The following is an 18366-nucleotide window of genomic DNA, read 5'->3' on the forward strand; positions in this document are numbered from 1 at the left end:
ACAAAAACAATTTAAAAACATACATTGTCTCTTTTCCATACTCTATTTTTCATTCCCTTGTTTCCTCGACCTCCTCACACCTTCCTTTTTGTGTTCCACTTCTATAAATTGTTTCAGCAAATCCTTTCCATCTTTCTACATTTTCTGTGATATTGTAAATAACGTATTTTTTTAACCTTATTTTCCATTAAAACTAAGATACTTATATGTACTTAACTCCTTATAACATTTCTGTTAAGCCCATAAAAAATAAGGGGAAAAAATCATTCCACCATTTTTCTATCACTCATTAGTTTTACCATAAGTCTATATATAAACTTTAAATTTTCTAATCTTCTTCCACCATCTCCTCTCCCAGGTTTCGGATTCTGCCAGTCCTTTCCGTCAATTCCATAAAATCCATCAACCTGGCGATCTTATGTCCGAGGCTCTTAACTCTTTCCCAAGTCCCTTCTACAGATCTTCATTTGCTTTAATGCTAAAGAGCAAATCTCGGGGAAACTCCAGCCTGTCCAACCTTTTCTTCCTTCTGAACAGATCAACTAAATTTCCATAGTTAAAGCTACAGTCCATGAAGTATTTCCGGGTATATTTCAAAATTCCTCCAATTCCAAAGGCCCCCAAAACTTCAATCTCCTCCAGGCCTAAGACCATGTCCCAAAAGTCAGTTAATCCCTGCATAAAAGGCTCTTTCCAACTTTCCTTAGTTTAACTCTTTCTTTAAAGGTAATTTGCTTCCAAACGTTTTATGAAGCAAGCAACAAATGTAATGAATAACAATAGTAATAACAACAGGCTTAGTTTTTCAGCAGAGATTATGACATGAGATCTTCATGAACATTGTTCTTAAAATACACATACCACCTTTCTTCTGGGTATTACAGGCATTGACATCCCCAAGGGTATAAGAAAATTATTTTTATATGCAACCGCAGCCGCAAGAGTGCTCATTTCGACATATTGGAAAAATGACAAACTCCTTACCAGAGTGGAATGGTTACTCAAATTGACAAAATATGCAGAATTAGCCTCCCTTTTGGAAATAATCAGAGATAAACCCAGAGAAGACTTCATTCTAGAATGGGATCATTTCAAAAACTATTTGAAAAATAGCTGTAACTTAAACATGGTAGTTGCCTTTGAATGATTTCTGTAAATAATATATATGATGGAAAATGATATCGAAATCGTAAAAAGAATTTTTATAAATTAATAATGACAAATCAAAGCAAGATGTTTAATATAAAGGAAACATGGAGAGGATGGGAAGTCATGGGTTCGTGTAGAAAGCACATAGTTGAAATTGCATGTATCTTTTGTGATATTTTTACTGGATTGATGACAGTGAAGATGACTAGGTGCTGTATATATATATGGAAAATGAATAATAAAGCATAAAAAAAATACACACACCAACTTTCCACAGCAAATGCATCAACACAGGAAGTTGCCTTATACCAAGTCTATCAACTGTTCTTCCAGGATTTCAGCCTTTCCTGTCCCAACCTGTTGGAGATGCAGGGGTTGAATCTGGGACCTTCTGCATGCAAAATATCTGCTCTGCTACCAGCTATGCCCCCCCCCCAATAATTGTTGAAGTAAACATATATTGCCGGGGGACATAATTCATAGCACAGCACAGAACGTCCCAGGTTCAACAGTTCTGATCAGGGAGCCAGCCATCTAAACATGTAAAATTAAATATCAGCAAATAATCCCAATAAACATTTTTCACGTGGCTGTGCTTGGGATTGAACCTGCGACCTTCTGCACGCAAAGCAGAAACTCTGCCACTGAGCTATGACCCTTCTCCAGACTAATGAAAGAAATTATGAATGCCCCCCCCCCTTTTCCTTTACATTTGAAAACAGCTGTAATTTTTCAGAGGCAAGCCAAGCGCAGCCCAACACCCTACTCCAGAGACCTGCTTACAAATGATCCAGGGAAGAAACAGCAGAGCTGTGTAATGATTAGCTGGCTCTGTTGAAATGTGTCAGTCTTTTCATCTTTTTTTCCCCCTAGTGGGACTCCTGCCTTTAACAACTGCCCCAAACCTTAATATTCAGCAAGTGAATACAGTGGTACCTCAGGTTACATACACTTCAGGTTACAGACTCCGCTAACCCAGAAATAGTACCTAGGGTTAAGAACTTTGCTTCAGGATGAGAACAGAAATTGCGCAGCAGCGGTGCAGCAGCAGCGAGAGGCCCCATTAGCTAAAGTGGTGCTTCAGGTTAAGAACAATTTCAGGTTAAGAACGGACCTCCGGAATGAATTAAGTTCTTAACCTGAGGTACCACTGTATTAGCACCACTTGGCAAAAATTCGCACCAGCTGCATTGAAGCAGAGGCTCTGTATTAGAAATTTTAAGCAATCCTACTTGCAGGCATTGGAAGCAGCACATAAAACATCAGAGCACCCAGGTGGCAAGTTATTGCTGGACCGATGCTGTAACACAGTGCTCAGTTAAACTATGGAACTCACTTCCACAGGGAGCAGCAGTCGCCACCAACTTGAATGGCTTTTAAAAAAGATTAGACAAATTCATGGAGGAGAGAGCTATCAATCACTACTAGCCACAATAGCAGTTGAAGGCAGCAATGCTTCTGAATACCAGGTGCTGGGAACCACAGGAAGAGAGAGTGTTCTTGCACTTGTATCCAGCTTGCCGGTTTCCTACAGGCATCTGGTTGGCCAATGTGCAAACAGGATGCTGGACTAGATGGGCCAGATCCATCAGGTTCTTATGCATAAATAGATGCCTAAATCCACAATCCTATTTGCAGACAGAGGGAGCTCCCTAGATAGATTAGTGTGCCCAAAGCTGCAAAGTACTGCAAAGCTGCAAAGTACTGTGGGATCAATGGATTCAAAAATGAGCAGTCCTACTTACAGGCAGGGGGAGCTCTACATGTGCATCAGAGCACCCACTATCGCTGGATCCGTGCTATATGGCAGAATGGATGCTTAATATCTTTCCTCTTGCTCAACAATTTGCCCCAGTTTAATGTTCTGCTTCTAAATTCTCTCAGGACAACTAGGCATCATCACACTAGTGCCAAAACCATAACCTACATGTTTCTGTTGAGATGGAACTTCTCAAGCTGCTGCAAGAAACACTTTGCCCACTCTTTGCCTTTTGCATGAACATGAAATGAATGGGCGGTCATTTCCCGCTAAGCAAAGGTAGGAGAGATTTTTAACACGCTTACACAAATTGCATAATCATGGAGGCATCTTCTACTAGAAGTAGGGATGTTGGGAGTGGCTGCTATGAATAAGAACCTCTGAAGAAACACAAGCAGGATCTAGAATTACAAGAGGCAAATACAGCTGACATGCTCTGCTCTTAGTCCTATAACAATTTGTCACTAACTTTAAGGACTTGGAACTGAAGGGCAGGCATCCATGTAACTTCCCCCTGGTTTTTCTTTTTTTTGGGGGGGGAATGGGCAACCAGGTAGCAGGGAAGGGTTTTCTTTTTTAACTGCTTTCATATTCCAGATTCAAAATTGCTTCTCTTCCTCCAAAAGCCACAACTTTGTAGTGAGGGGAACTAAGGAGGCTGGGAATTGCCACTGAACAACCAGAATGCAAATGCAGAATATATCATTTAAGTAAAATAAATGTATTTAAATATTAGTAAGATACAATTTTACATTTTGCATGATTTTAAAATAAGGATTTCAGACTTCTTGGTTTTTCTAGTGTTTTTGCACTCCAAATGGTATGCTAGAAGGGATATATAGGTAAGCAATTGAAGATATAGTAAGCAATTGGGAAGAGCAAGTGGGACCCACAACAACAAAAAATTGTAGTACAGTATATCCTCACTTCACAAGCAGGGCAACCTCCTCTCCATCTCTCCTCCTCACCCAACCCTCAAGCTTTCCATTTTTCTTTCCTGACACACAGGAGTCTGTAGCTATTGGGTGTGCTCAGTCTTCACTGAGCTACTGCGTAGGGGTTTTCCCCATTTTAGGGTTTTGTACTTCTACAAATTTGTGATTTGTCCAAGTGTAGCCTGTTATCTCCCACTGGCCCCATTTTGGCTATAACCCTGTTGACACTCAACCACCTGAATTTGCTATTAGAGGGAGTGATCTTACCTGCGTATCTCCTTATAAATATTTAGGAAATAAAATAAAATAAACTATAAGGCTATAAACTTTTTTAAAAAACACACACACCAAAAAACTGAAAATTCAGGGAAGGGACTTGACCCTCCCAGCTCTCCCCCATTATTCCTGCCCCTCCCCAGTTTTTAGCCCTGACTACCACTTGGAGCAACCACTTCCATCCAATGCCACATAATGTACAGTATTGTTTGGTATTCAAGTATATATACCACTCATGCAATTTTAATTATAATGTGCAAGATTGTAAAGAGGGATATTAAAGAAAGCACAGTACAAAATCCTACTTTCTCTATGGGGGGGGAGAGATCCACTGTACTGTAGCATGAAGAACTGCCAACAGTTCTCTGGCAACATGGCCTGTTATGAAACATCTGTCTGTGAAGTCCACAGCTTGTTGAAGTCAACAGCCAAAACCAAAAGTCCCATAGATTGCTCTGTTTGGGCATAAAAACCTCCAGAGATCACTGAAAAGAAAGGAGGACACAGCCACAAGGCCCAAACCAATTACTGCTTCTGCTGTTGCACCAACTTGTTCAAATCCCTTAGAGCAGAACATCTGTTAGCTACACAACTTCTGATCCAAATATGTAGTTCTACTCTGTCACAAACAGACCTGCTCTCCAGTTTTAGGTTAAGACCGCAAGGTCAATGAAACACTTGCTTGAGTCTGACATGCTATCTTGAAGTGCATTGGAAATTCAGCCTGTGTAGATTCTGTTGTGCTCCATCTGCCATGCAGGCAGTGAAAGGGTGAATGTACTTTCCCCCAATTGAGAGTCAGGCAAAGGTAGCAAGGCATGACTGTGAGCTGGGCTTGGTTCCATCTGTACAGGAACAGTGGTGCAGTCTGATAGTTTTAGACCAGGTGTGGGGAAACTTTGGCCTTCCAGATGTTGCTGAACAAAAGCCCTTCATTGCATTCAGCTGAGTAAGGGCCTGAACATCTCCCACCAAAGTGTCACTGCACATAAATTAAGCATTTATGTAGCATATTTATTTTTAAAAAGCTTTTGGAAGTTTAATGCACAGTTTGCATTATCTTGTTGGAATCCTGAGAGCACTCCATGTAAGGTAAAAAGGTAAAGGTAAAGGTACCCCTGCCCGTAAGGGCCAGTCGTGTCCGACTCTGGGGTTGCGCGCCCATCTCGCTTAAGAGGCCGGGGGCCAGCGCTGTCCGGAGACACTTCCGGGTCATGTGGCCAGCATGACGAAGCTGCTCTGGCGAGCCAGCACCAGCACAGCACACGGAAATGCCGTTTACCTTCCCTCTAGAAAGCGGTACCTATTTATCTACATGCACTTAAGGGTGCTTTCGAACTGCTAGGTGGGCAGGAGCTGGGACCGAACGATGGGAGCTCACCCCGCTGCTGGGATTCGAACCACCGACCATACGATCGGCAAGTCCTAGGCGCTGAGGTTTTACCCACAGCGCCACCCGCGTTGGTAGATCAATATTGTTATCTCCATATTGCAGGCGGAGAAGATGAGGCTGAGAAGAGTAGCCTCACCTGACACCATCAAGCCAATCCATGGCAGAGGCAATAACTGAACCATGGAAAGTGTGGCAGCCTCCTGCACTTAAGAGATATGGCAGACGGTTGCAGGTGGAATTGCTTGTTGTTAAAAGCGAGCCTGAGTGTGGTTTGCGTTCTGAATCTTCCTTGTAAGCAAGGAAGATTTCCTACTTTGGCCGAATACATGTCCCTTCTTTGCTGGATGCTGTTGGGCAGAGGCAAAGGCCAGGCTTAGTGTTTCAGCTTTGAATGGCATAGGCTGGAGGGGAGGGTCTTGGAGTTGGTTAGCAAACAAGAAGGAGACGGAGGGGCAGAACTCCAAGTGAGCTGGGGATGACAGACGGGAACAAAGAGACACAGAGAGTGGCATTTTGCTGTCCTTTAAATCCGATGCTGCCCTGATGGGGGAAGCCAGCCCCTCTTGGGATGGGATTGGGAATTCAATCTTAATTCCAACTATCTTAATGGGCATCAGCCTCCACTGCACCAGTTTAAGGGACACAGGGCAGGGCACAGGGCACACTCAGCTCTGTCTACCATTGCTCCCAGCCCCCACAACATCCACTGCCTCTCTTTACCTAATGGTAGAGACAACCAGGCAGAGGGCCTTCTCTGTAGTGGCGCCCGCCCTGTGGAATGCGCTCCCATATGTCAATGAAATAACTACAGTGGTACCTCGGGTTACAGGCGCTTCAGGATACAGACGCTTCAGGTTACAGACTCTGCTAACCCAGAAACAGTACCTCGGGTTAAGAACTTTGCTTCAGGATGAGAACAGAAATCGCACAAATTAAGTTCTTAACCCGAGGTACCACTGTATCTGACTTTTAGAAGACATCTGAAGGCAACCCTTTTAGGGTTCCCGTTTAGGGAAGTTTTAATGTTTTATTGCCTTATTATTATTATTATTTTATTATTATTATACAAAGCATATGCTTGTCCATTGACTTACAGCTCATCAACATGATTTTGCCACCATTATTCCATAGTGAGCAATGCAAAAAGGGACACCTTTGTTACCCTGAGTAGCAGTTCAGGCTGGAAGATGACACTGTCAATCAGTTACCTTGGGTTACAAAGGTATCATTCATTTCCATACAGCTCCTTACTCATAAAAGCTGTTAATGCAGCATTGAGAGACCGCATTGCCACTGATTTGAGAAGTGAGGGTATCAAACACACTTTCCTACCCAACAGGAACATGCCACAGTGCCAAAAGTTACATCAACTGAGTTTTAACATCTCTTGAGGCCTTTGAGAAAGAAGGCTGCTGTATAAAAAAAACCCACAACCATGTTGTAATCCGGTTAAGTCTCTTCCGATGCTGAGGTTCTTGTTTCACTGTTACAAACATTTGTTGCAGCAACAAAAATCTCTTCTGGGATTTGTGGTGAAGCCAGCCTCAGGCATAGTGAAGCAATTGGCTCTTTCTCCTTGTGGTGCCAAATCTTAGGAAGTGCCAAATATTTATTCAGCTGCCTGGATTGCGCAAAGTTCAATGGGAGCAGTTGGGATAAGCCAACAAGTCATGCCAATCTTCAAGCACACCACATCTTTATGAGATTATTCTATATAGGTCATGTTCACACATGACTTTTTGACAGGGATGGGGAACCTCAACTTGCATGAGGGGTGTAGCATGGGGAGGCAGGGGGCTATGGCCATGCAGGCATCGGCTTCCACAGGGATCCCCATTCCATCCAGGCATGTCCTGCTGGGTCCCATCCCTGGCTCTCCATACTTTCTTGCCTGTGGCCTGGGAGGGGAGGGGTCTCACCCACCCAGGTTGCAGTGATACAGACCAGATTGGCCTCCTCGTCCACAATCAGGTCATGGGTGAAGGAGAGCCAAACTGACATTCAGCAACAGCAGCCACAGCCCTGAGGACTGGCTGATAGGACAAGTGCAATTCCCCAGGTTGAAGGAGTGGCTGGCATACAGCACAGTCACTAACATGTGATAGCCGTGTGGCATGTGAATTGGTTCAGGGGTGAGGAAACCAAAAAGTTCAACAAAATCAGTCTGGCTTCAACACATTATCTGTAACCCACCTTAAAAGAAGGTTTTTGTTTTTATTTTTATTTTTAAAAAATGAGGTAGGAAATAACCAACAGCATAAACAACCCTATTAGCTGGCACTGCACCCCACATAAGGACCCAGTTGCCACAGCCCCGGCAGACCTGGTGTCAACTGGCTGGACCTGAAAATGTCACCGTCAGGCAATGATGTTGCCCAGCCCCTTGGGGCAAGGAAAGGCATCTGAACACACCAAGGAACCAACTACTTCACTGCAAACTCACACATTTCCTACTTACCATTAATCATTTTCAGAATCTTTCCCACAACCTGACAAACATGCTTGACCTGCCATTAGGCAATAGGATACAACTGGAGCTGCCTGAGAACAAACTAACCTGTAGCCTGTGGCGACTATGCGTAACTGTAACATTTGGGTGCATATGCTGGTTCTGTCAGGTTTGAGGGTGCCACAGATGAGATGCATTCTGGTCCGCCTCACAGTCTGGCCACTGAGCTTTTCTCCTTCACACTGCTTCCTTTTTCTTAAAAAATAAATAAATCATTGTATCCTGGCAGCAGTGCTATTTGCTCTCCCTGTCACCCTAACTGGCTGTGTGGGTTAAGCAGGTAGCAAGCAAGCAAGCAGGCAGGGTCGGTGGTGAGAGTTCAGATGTTTGCCAGTGTGCACTGCAAAGCAAAACACTGCAAGAGCCAAATCCTCTGAGGGTCTCACTTCCTGCCAGAAAAAAAAACCTTAAGGATTTCAGGAGCTAGTGCTTGAATTAGTTTTTTTCTTTCTCCCTCCCATTCTCTTTTCCTTTTGTCTCATGTCTCTTTGATTTTAACTCTCAGGGAATGGACTATTATTTCTAATCACTGGAACTCTGGGATTTTACTGTATACTCAGTGAAATTAATGGAGTTAAGTTAATCGTGCCCATTAATTTCAATGGGTTAACTCTGAGTAGAATTAACCTTGGCTACAATCAAAATGGAAGAGGAGAGTCAGGCTGTTTTGAAAGAACTGGGAGTTTATTAAACCTCTTACAGAGGATTTTATACAGCAGTCAATGGTCAAGCAAAACCATGGAGAGGAACAGGAGGAGTAGGAACCAGGCACAAACACTCCTTCCACAATAAACTACTAGTATCTAAAGTTGCCAAAATACTCCCTGTTGTCTTCATTGTTGTAATGATCTAATAGTCTACTCTTCTTTAACCTTTCCATCACTGCAGAATATTAAACTAGATTTAAAGGTTGGCAGTGCCCCTTTCTTTAAAAACAGGCTTCAGGAAATGTACAATATAAACAAAATAATTTTTGTTCATAGCAAGCATACTTCTCTGCTTCTTCAGTTCCTTTTACCTCCTCTGAACAATTTTTTCTTTAAACAGTTTTTTCTCTAACTTGGAAAGCTCTTTATTGCAGATATAAACCTGCCCAGTTTTATTGTTGCTTATTTGGGTAAAGATTATTACTTTATTTGCCTTAAGATGTCATTTTGGGATGAATGGGCCTTCTCCTTTGCATAGGTCGTTTTTCTTTACAATGGAATGTCACTCCCAGTTGCGTTTAAACTGTGCACAAGATAACCATGTTTGTTGGAATTGCCTGCTTATGGTTCTGACATATATCGTGAAAGAGGATCTCTTTTGACTGTTCTCCCTCCTTTGATAATGCAATAGTTAATTTTTAAACTGCTTTGGAAGATTTGAACCAAGGATGCCAAAATCTGGTTTGATTTTCTTTTCCCCTTCCATCTTGTTCTGGACTGTAGTAATCACTGCATTTTAACTACAGTCCTAAGTGATGTTTTAATGTTATTTAATATGCTGTAATAAATAAATGTACCCCACCCTAGGACTACTGTGGTGAAGATGAGGTAACGAACTGATATTACTAAATAACTAAATATAAAGGAATTGAGGTAACTGAAGGTCCTGTCTTCTCATAGACTGGGGTCCACAGAAGTATTGCACCTTAAACAGCAGGGACAGGTCACAGCAAGTCTAGACTAGTGCTGTGTCACATCCGGTAGGCCAGTCCAAGTAGGTAGGTAGGTACTGCCAAAATCCAGGCCACTGGACAAGTGGTGGCATGAACTCTGTCACAGATAGCTGCTTCTGAGGACTGATGAAGGATGCTGGCCAGGTACCTCCTATTAGCCCTGCTTCTGTTGAAATATCTGTTCTTTAAAAGGGCCACTGTCCTAGTCTGTAACTTTAGGATTGGAGCTGGTGAGGGCTGGATAATAAACTCTGGATAATTCATCTAGGCTTCTCAAGTCTTCACTGCCACTCAGCTCGGTGTCCAGCAAGTACAGTCATACCTCATGTTACGGATGCTTCAGGTTATGTCTTTTCAGGTTGCATCCCGAGGCGACCCAGAAGTACTGGAAAGGGTTACTTCCAGGTTTCGCTGCTCGCGCATGCGCAGAAGCACTAAATCACACTTCGTGCATGCGCACAAGCACCAAATTTCGCCGCGCACCTGCGCAGATACAGCACTTCATGTTGCACTCTTTTCAGGTTGCAAACAGGCCTCCGGAACGGATCCCATTCGCAACCAGAGGTACCATTGTAGTTGGTATGTTGATTCCTGCTCATTTGTTTGCTAACTTTGTACCCTAGCTTTCCACCAATTGGTGCTCAATGCCCATAATACAAATCCAATAAAATATAACAAATTATAGTAAAACAATAGAATATAAAGTAAAAAAGGTAAAAATGAGATAATTGAAACACCAATAAAAATAATTTGTTAAAACCACTTAACACATATTTGTAAATCATGTTTTATTTATTTATAAGTATGTATAAAGCATTTAATATATATATATTAAAATCTCTTGGCAGTCTGCAACATAAAAGCAAACAGTATCATTAAAACAAAAATTCAGCATAAAATGAGGGTGACTACTGCTGAAACAACACCTAAGTTTTGCTTTAAAGGAGTCTCCAGTCTGAAATGCACAGGGAAGTGTCCATGGTGCCACTGAAACTTTGTCTCCTGTTGCTTAAAACAGAACAAGTGTGTTTTAGATCCTGACCAAGATACTTGATGCCTGGGCTTGGCAAAGGGCAAGATGGCACCCCATTCCTTGTTCAGAAGCCAAGCACTTTCAATGCTAGTGATGAGGCAGTGTCTTCCATGGCACCTGAGGGCAGCAGACTAGCTTAGGGGTTGCAGGTCAGGTTACGTCGTCTTCTTCTTTGGCGATCACTCATAGCTGAGTAAGATTGTCTTCCATAAACACAGTTTTAACAATGAGTCCGTAAGTGACTGTGGAGGCCAATTCTGGATCCACATGTCCTTCCACAGTGGGGACATTAGTTTCTGGGTGGGAGCTGATCATGGTGTGAATTTGCCAAGCATGCCTTCCTCTTAGCACGTTTCTCCCTTGCGTAGGGCACCTTTTCTAGCCCCTCCCCCTTTTGGAGGTGAGTAGAATGGATCCTAAAAAGGGCTGCTCACTCATGGATACAGCTGCCAAGCTGCTCAACTGCCTTGTTTCTTGAGTCAGAATGACTGAATCTGTATCCACCGCCTATGTGCTGGTTCACACTAGGGGCTTCCAGATTTAATGATCCTCCCCCCATTACAATTTACTGATCGCCATGGGACTTTGGGGGTTTGGGGTGGGTTTCTGGAAGATGCCTGTGCATGAATTTATTTTATGTGTGCAGATCAGTGCACGCTGACCAACACACAGTCTTCACAGTGAGGCTCTGTCCTGATGGCATGAGTAGTCACGACAACCGGTAGATTCTTATCTGCTGCAGCCTTCATCCACCTTCACAGCTGTTGTAACATACCGCTTGTTATCATCTGCCTGTTCTGCCCTTGAGGACTTCTTGGATCATTCTTTGTCTAGCTCCTTCCCTTTGACCTTACCACCTTGGGTGACCCTGCTGGGAGTATGAGATTCCCGATGGCTTCTCTCACAAGGGTCATAGGAACGTGCAAGTCCATTCACCACGACAAGGTGATGATCCAGCGAGTGACCCAGGTTAAGTAGCACACAGTGCTCTGTCCTTGAGCACTGTGCTACTCCAGGCCTCACTCTTTCTAATGGCAGGGCTGGCTCTGAGCCACTCAGAAAGGCAGTGCCACTGAAGGCATGCTGCCCAAGGGTGTCCCCAAACCTGTTCTCTTGTCCTATTGTGTGTAGCTAAGCTTAGAGACATATAGTAAACTGCTTACTACTTTCCTGTTTGCCCCTGCTCTTACTTTCTGTTGTTTCCTGTGGTGAATTTTAGATTGTCAGCTTCTTGGGGAAGGGATGCTGATGAGGATACCTTGTTTTTCTTTTTAATATTCACACAGTGCATTTTGTTGTTATTACATTGTGAATGGTCACCGTGTTCATTACATTATTGATTTATTATTGTATTGTTTATATTTATTGACTGCCTGGGGTGGCCATTTTACATACGTTGACCATTTTACATACGCAATCCCATCCAAGTTTATTCAGAAGTAAATACTGTTGCATTCAATGGGACCTACTTCCAGATAAGTGTGCCTAGGATGGCAGCCTTAAGCTTTAATTGATTTGTCAGTCTGAGGCTCAGGAGATGGAGTAAATGAAGAAGAGATACATGTATTAAAGGGAGAGAAACAATATTGCTTACAAAATTTGAAACCCTTAATGTTAAAAATAAATATACTTTTACTTAAGAATGGAACTGTCAACTTAAGCTTTCTATGCAGCTGGTGTAGAACTAAGTTCTCTCCCAAACACATGCTTTTTAAACACTTTTCTTTACAATGAAAATCCATGCTCCTCTGCAATGTGCTGCCTCCCATATAATCAGTCCCCCCTTCTTTTCTGAACATGCTGAGTCAGTCACCATATCTCAGCCTAATGTACCTAGCACAGGGCAGTTGTGAGGATAAAATAGAGGGAAGGGAATCCTGCACGTTGCCTGCAAAAAATGTCCATAATAATTTGTAATAAATACATCTGGCACGGGATGCTTTAGCTGAGATTCTTGCATTGCGGGGAGTTGGACTAGGTGACTGCTGGTCACTCTATGTAATATAGTTTTGAAGAATAATCGTAATAATTTGTTTGACCTCACTACAAATGCGCTGTTCCTCCTGTAGTTTGGGGTGTGCCCATCTGTTTGCCCGCCTTATAACTTTCCTTCCACGTTTTATTAGGAATAAACCCTGCTGACCCCAATGGGGTCTGTTCCAAATCTTTTCACCTTTTCTTGTGTATATGTAAAAGCCCCCTACTCCCCCCACCAGTCGCCGCCGCCTTGCTCCCCTTCTTCAACCCTTTCTCTCTCGTGGATTTGCGGTGGTGGTGTTGCTTTTTCGACCTGAGAAACCAACGTAGCCCGCCGGGCCTTTCTGACGAGAGCCTGCGAGAAGCTAAGAAGACGCCAGAGGGCGTCGGCGGTGGGAGGAGCCCCGTCCAGGCCGCCGCCTGCGCTGCTGCTGCTACCACCAGCACCACCACCAGGCGGGCCTTCTTTAGGCGAGCGCCTCAGCCGCGGCGGGGCGGGGCCTTGGGCCGGCAGCCCAGCTCCTTCGCTGCCCTCGCTGAGGGGAAAACAAAACAAGGCGAGAGGCGGAGGAAGCTGCTCGGCTAGAGGTCGCCTGCGCGGGAGGCGGCAGCAGGCAGGCTGCCCGGCTTGCTGGCTGGCGTTCTCGCCTGAGCATCCCTCCGGCTCGGCGGGGCGTGAGGTGAGCGAGGAAGAGGAGGAGAAGCGAGGCTTAAAAGGGGAGCGAAAAGCCAAGGTGGGCTGGGCGCCCTCGAGGTGCTGCTGGGGGTTGGGACGGCGGTGCCTCTGGGATTCACCTCAGAGGCAGCGGGTGGGACGAGGCGGCGGCGGAAGGAGAGCGGCTTTTTCTGCTCTCTTTTTTCCTGCGCCTCTCGCTCGGTGTCTCCGACGTCCCGTTTCTCTTTATCGCCAGTGCAGGCGCCACAAAAGGTTTAATTTTATTTTATTTTGGGTGTCGGGGCAGCGCGAGGAGGGTGGCGGGTGGCTCAGGCCGGCCCTGCCATTAGGCAGCGGGTTTTGGGGTGTGTGTCTCTGTGTGTTTCGAATGCTGAATATTCAAATTGAATATTTATTATTATTATTATTATTATTATTATTATTATTATTATTATTATTATTATTATTATTTTATTTTATTATTATTATTATTTTCCTGATTGATGTTCTTATCTGCTGTTACCACCACCAGGAATAGGAGAGTCAGGGTTTTATGCCTGGGAACGTTTCTATGGGGCCAGCTAAAATGTTGCCAAATGGTGTGCAAGCTCCGAAGTTCTCTAGGTTTTTTCATCAGGCTTCCCTAGAAGGCAGACAAAAAACAAAATGGGGTGGGGACAGGAGAAAGAGAAAAACTTGGCTGTCAGGGGAAGGCCTCAGTTAAGCATCATTTTTCTCTCTTCTGCACCGGCTAACATCTAAGCCCAGCCTTCGCCAACTTGGTGCCCTCCAAACATTTTGCTCAGGGCTGGTGGAAGTTGTAGTCCAAAACAACTGGAGGGCCTGAGGTTGACAAAGGCTGATCTGACTTGAGGAAGAGTTCTGGACAACTTGGAAGCTTGCACACTTATTTTGTGATGTTTTGGTTAGCCTAATGTTTGTTTTAATTTTTGCAAGCCACCTAGAATCCCACTTCTGGGGAGAAAGGTGGGATATAAATAAATATAACAATAATTAATGCAGCTAATTTTTGTGTAAAATAACTTGAATAGTCTGTAGGTGCTGTACACCTTTACTGGGGTGGGGTACCATTTGGTCCTCTGTCCCAGACAGTAAGATGTCCTGGGCAGGCCCCTGTGAGGGGCTCTTATCCCCTGCCCCTAAACAATGCCCATGGACAACAGTTTAGGAATCCCTGCACTAGTGGAGCCTGACACCTGCAGCTGAGGACCAAGGCACTTTGGGTTGGATGGATTGATGGCAGCTCCTGTTCCTTGTTGCAGCCAAGTCCACGTACAAGTGAATGGGAGTTTTTGTTTGCTTTCTTATCCACTTTTCACCATGAGGTACTAGGGCAATTAAAAAATACAGTATTAAAATCAGTAAAAATGACTCATATTCAGAGGGAAAGGGTGGGAACTACCATTAGGGGCCCTCTCCGAGCTTAACATTTTAGAAGGTCTGAATAGAGTTTCCCCCATTCACTTGTATGGAACAGGGGATAAGGGGCTGCTGCCAAAGTAAATCTACTTTTCTTTATTTCAGATTTTGTATACCACTGTTTATGAAAAAGCCAGGAAAACAAACAACAAAATAGAGCAAAATAGTATGTAAAGCAAAACATCAGAATAATAATAATAATAATAATAATAATAATAATAATAATAATAATAATAATTTATTATTTATACGCCGCCCATCTGGCTGGGTTTCCCCAGCCACTCTGGGCGGCTTCCAACAAAAGATTAAAAATACATTAAAACATCATTCATTAAAAACTTTCCTATGTCTTCTAAACATCAGATAGTTGTTTATTTCTTTGACATCTGATGGAAGGGCATTCCAAAAATAATATTCTACTCAATACTCTTCCACTCACTCAATACCTACACAAATTCCAAACCCTTTATTACACTTGTACTTACACAAACACACATTCACCCACACTTAAACACACAAAGAAACACACTTTCCCTCACTCTGATCAATTTCTGGTCGCAACAGTCCTCAGGATGCAATACAAAAGGACCATACTATATCACTGGCAGCCTAGCACTAAAATAAATGGGCACTAGGCTCTCTTTTACTTGGAGAGAATGAGGGAAAAGGAGAGATAGCTGTGGTGAAACAATTATCTTGTCTACTTTCCCAGGAAATATTCCTAGGCACCAGAGATTGTATCAATATATTTTGCTACCCTCAGGGTTAAAAAATAATGTTGCTGTTCACCATCTGTATGAAAGAGTGGGAGAGATGAGGTAAAGGTATAAGATGTAAGTTGTTTTGAAACATTTTATATATAAGTGACAAATGGATGAAATAAATACTACCACTACTACTAAAAGCGGACTGCAGCATGGAGGAAAGTACACAATCAACACCCATCCACACATATTAAACTTTGTTGTCCTAGGAGCCTAGAAATGGGGGAGGAGGGATCATGTTCCCCCTTTCAGGATGATTGAAAACGGCTGTTTACCCATGCACAGTTGTGTGTGCATAGGCTTCCATGCATTCAAGAACCCTATGTGATGGCGGTATGCATACAAAAGTGTATGCATAAAGCCCCACCCCCATTTGTTGAAGTACTACTGATGACATGAATGACTGATGGGGCAGGACCAGGGGATGTGGTTCTGCTCCCTTTCGTTGTGTTTAATGTTACACATAGAGGGCATGTTTTCAAAGCCTGCAGCTTCATTGTCTTTGTTCTTTGTACTGATAGCAATGCTTTGCATCTTTTTAAAAGGGATATCAACAACTGGAGTACCTTGAGTTAAATCTGCTTTTTTAAAAGATGCTACCTGACATACCAGGGGCGCGGGTGGCACTGTGGGTTAAACCACAGAGCCTAGGGCTTGCCGATCAGAAGGTTGGCGGTTCGAATCCCTGCAACGGTCCCTGATCCTGCCAACCTAGCAGTTTGAAAGCACAAAGTGCAAGTAGATAAATAGGTACCATTCCAGCAGGAAGGTAAACGGCATTTCCATGCGCTGCTCTGGTTTGCCAGAAGCGACTTAGTCATTCTAGTCACATGACCCAGAAGCTGTACGCTGGCTCCCTCGGCCAGTAAAGTGAGATGAATGCTGCATCCCCAGAGTCGTCCGCGACTGGGCCCTTTACCTTTTACCTGACACACTACAATTGCCAGTTGGAAGGCAAGTGACTTGTGGAGAAGTGGCACCTATGGCACCTTTATTGAAGGCTATTCAAGGAATGGGGGCAAACTGGCCCACCACCCCTCAATCCATCTTAAGCTGGGAAACTAGTTGGTGCTGACCATGACCATAGAAACATATAGGATGGTGTATACGTATTGCATTGGAATGGTTTTTAAGTATCTTGTTTTCAAGAACTTGCAGCCTGATTATAATTGTGTTTCACTGGAAAGTAGAGTCCACTGAAACCAGTAGGAAATATTTCTGAATAAAGTCACTTGAGTTTTGGGTATTAGTCTGACAGCACCCTGCAGACGCTCACAAATCAGGCACCTGATTCCTGTGCCAGAATTAAGTCTGTGTAATTAGTACTTTTCTTTCTTTTCCTGCCTTCCCACTGTGCCATTCTGTCTCCTTGTGTATCTTAGGATACATTTACACTTCCCATTTTTATCTACATAGGAGTTCTGCTAATTTACACAGCACAGATTCATACTTCCTCTGTGATGATAACCAAACTTCTTTTGCTTTAGTTTGATAGTAGGAACACGGGTGACACTGTGGTCTTAACCACTGAGCCTCTTGGGCTTGCCAGTCGGAAGGTTGGCAGTTCAAATCAGCGCTATGGGGTGAGCTCCCGTTGCTCTGTCCCAGCTTTTTCCATCCTAGCAGTTTGAAAGCACACTAGTGCAAGTAGATAAATAGGTACCGCTGTGGTGGGAAGGTAAATGGCATTTCCGTGTGCTCTGGCTTCTGTCACAGTGTTCCATTGTGCCAGAAGCAGTTTAGTTATGCTGGCCACATGACCCAGAAAGCTGTCTGTGGAGAAATCCCGGCTCTCTCGGCCTGAAGCGAGATGAACGCTGCATCCTATAGTTGCCTTTGACTGGACTTAACCATCCAGGGGTCCTTTACCTTTACCTTTACCTACCATAGTTTGGTAGTAGTTTCACTTATGCCAAACAATGCTATGAATATCCTGTACTCCTCTGCAGTGAATATTCAACACAGTCCTTATTTATTTTAGTCCACTTTATTGAGATCCTAATACTTGTATATTCTACAGAATATATGATGCTGATTCATGAGACAGAAGGAGAGAGCACTGTGACCAGCTACTGATTTCTGGGAAGGCAGTTTTTAAAAATGCTGGAATTGTTGATGCTGTCGTACAAAGTTTGTAACTAGTGTGCAAGCCGTTGTACAAGCCGTTCAATCAGTAAGTACATAATAACTGACACAAAATTAGCATTGGAGATTTGTGTGTATGTTGTCATTGTAGTTCCTGCTATAAATCCACCATGAACTCTGTATTCAATTTTTTATTTTAGTTTTTGGTGTAAATAGCATGAATGGGGCTTCCCCCATCTTCCAATTTATTCAAAAGTATTCAAAAACACCTAGAATTTGTAGGTTTCTCACTGCCCCCCCTATATTTCATTGTCATGTATAGTGACACCTTTAGTCTGAGAACACAAATTCTTTATGAATGTTTGCCAAACAGCAGCAAAACCATCTCTGAATTTGAGGGGTGGGTGGTTTCATGTTTGGGTTTGATTTCTATTGCTTATTGTTTATTAGGAATCCACTTTTCTGTTATTCTTATTGTTACTGTTATTACTGTTTATTAAATATGTATATCACCCTCCAACTGAAGATCACAGAGTGGTTCACAACATAAATATACAAAATGAGAGTGCAAATATATAATAAAAACAAGAATGAGAACAAAAAAACCACTCCTACAAGCACATTTAAAAGGATATAGAATGTTAATCAGCCAAAGCCCTGGTTAAATAGGAGCATTTTTGTCTGGCACCTATCAATATATCGTGAAGGTGCCAGGTGAGCCTCCCTGGGGA

General features: G+C 43.3%; 1 protein-coding gene across 6 annotated transcripts in view; it reads left to right on the forward strand.

The window, feature by feature from the left end:
* Positions 1-13068: 13068 nt before the first annotated feature.
* SLC7A6 (solute carrier family 7 member 6) overlaps positions 13069-18366 on the forward strand; it is a 31217-nt gene continuing 25919 nt past the window's right edge. Inside the window, exons 1-3 of one of the 6 annotated variants that reach the window (XM_081200837.1) lie at positions 13072-13371; positions 14892-14952; positions 17571-17723. The gene's annotated coding sequence lies outside the window, so the exon portion shown is untranslated. Of the gene's footprint in view, positions 13426-13478; positions 13620-14891; positions 14953-17570; positions 17724-18366 lie in introns of those variants that run through there. The other 5 variants (XM_081200838.1, XM_081200839.1, XM_081200836.1 and 2 more) reach the window with 5 other exon arrangements.

Source organism: Podarcis bocagei (assembly GCF_964188305.1).
Source record: "Podarcis bocagei genome assembly, chromosome: 7".
NCBI lineage: Eukaryota > Metazoa > Chordata > Lepidosauria > Squamata > Lacertidae > Podarcis > Podarcis bocagei.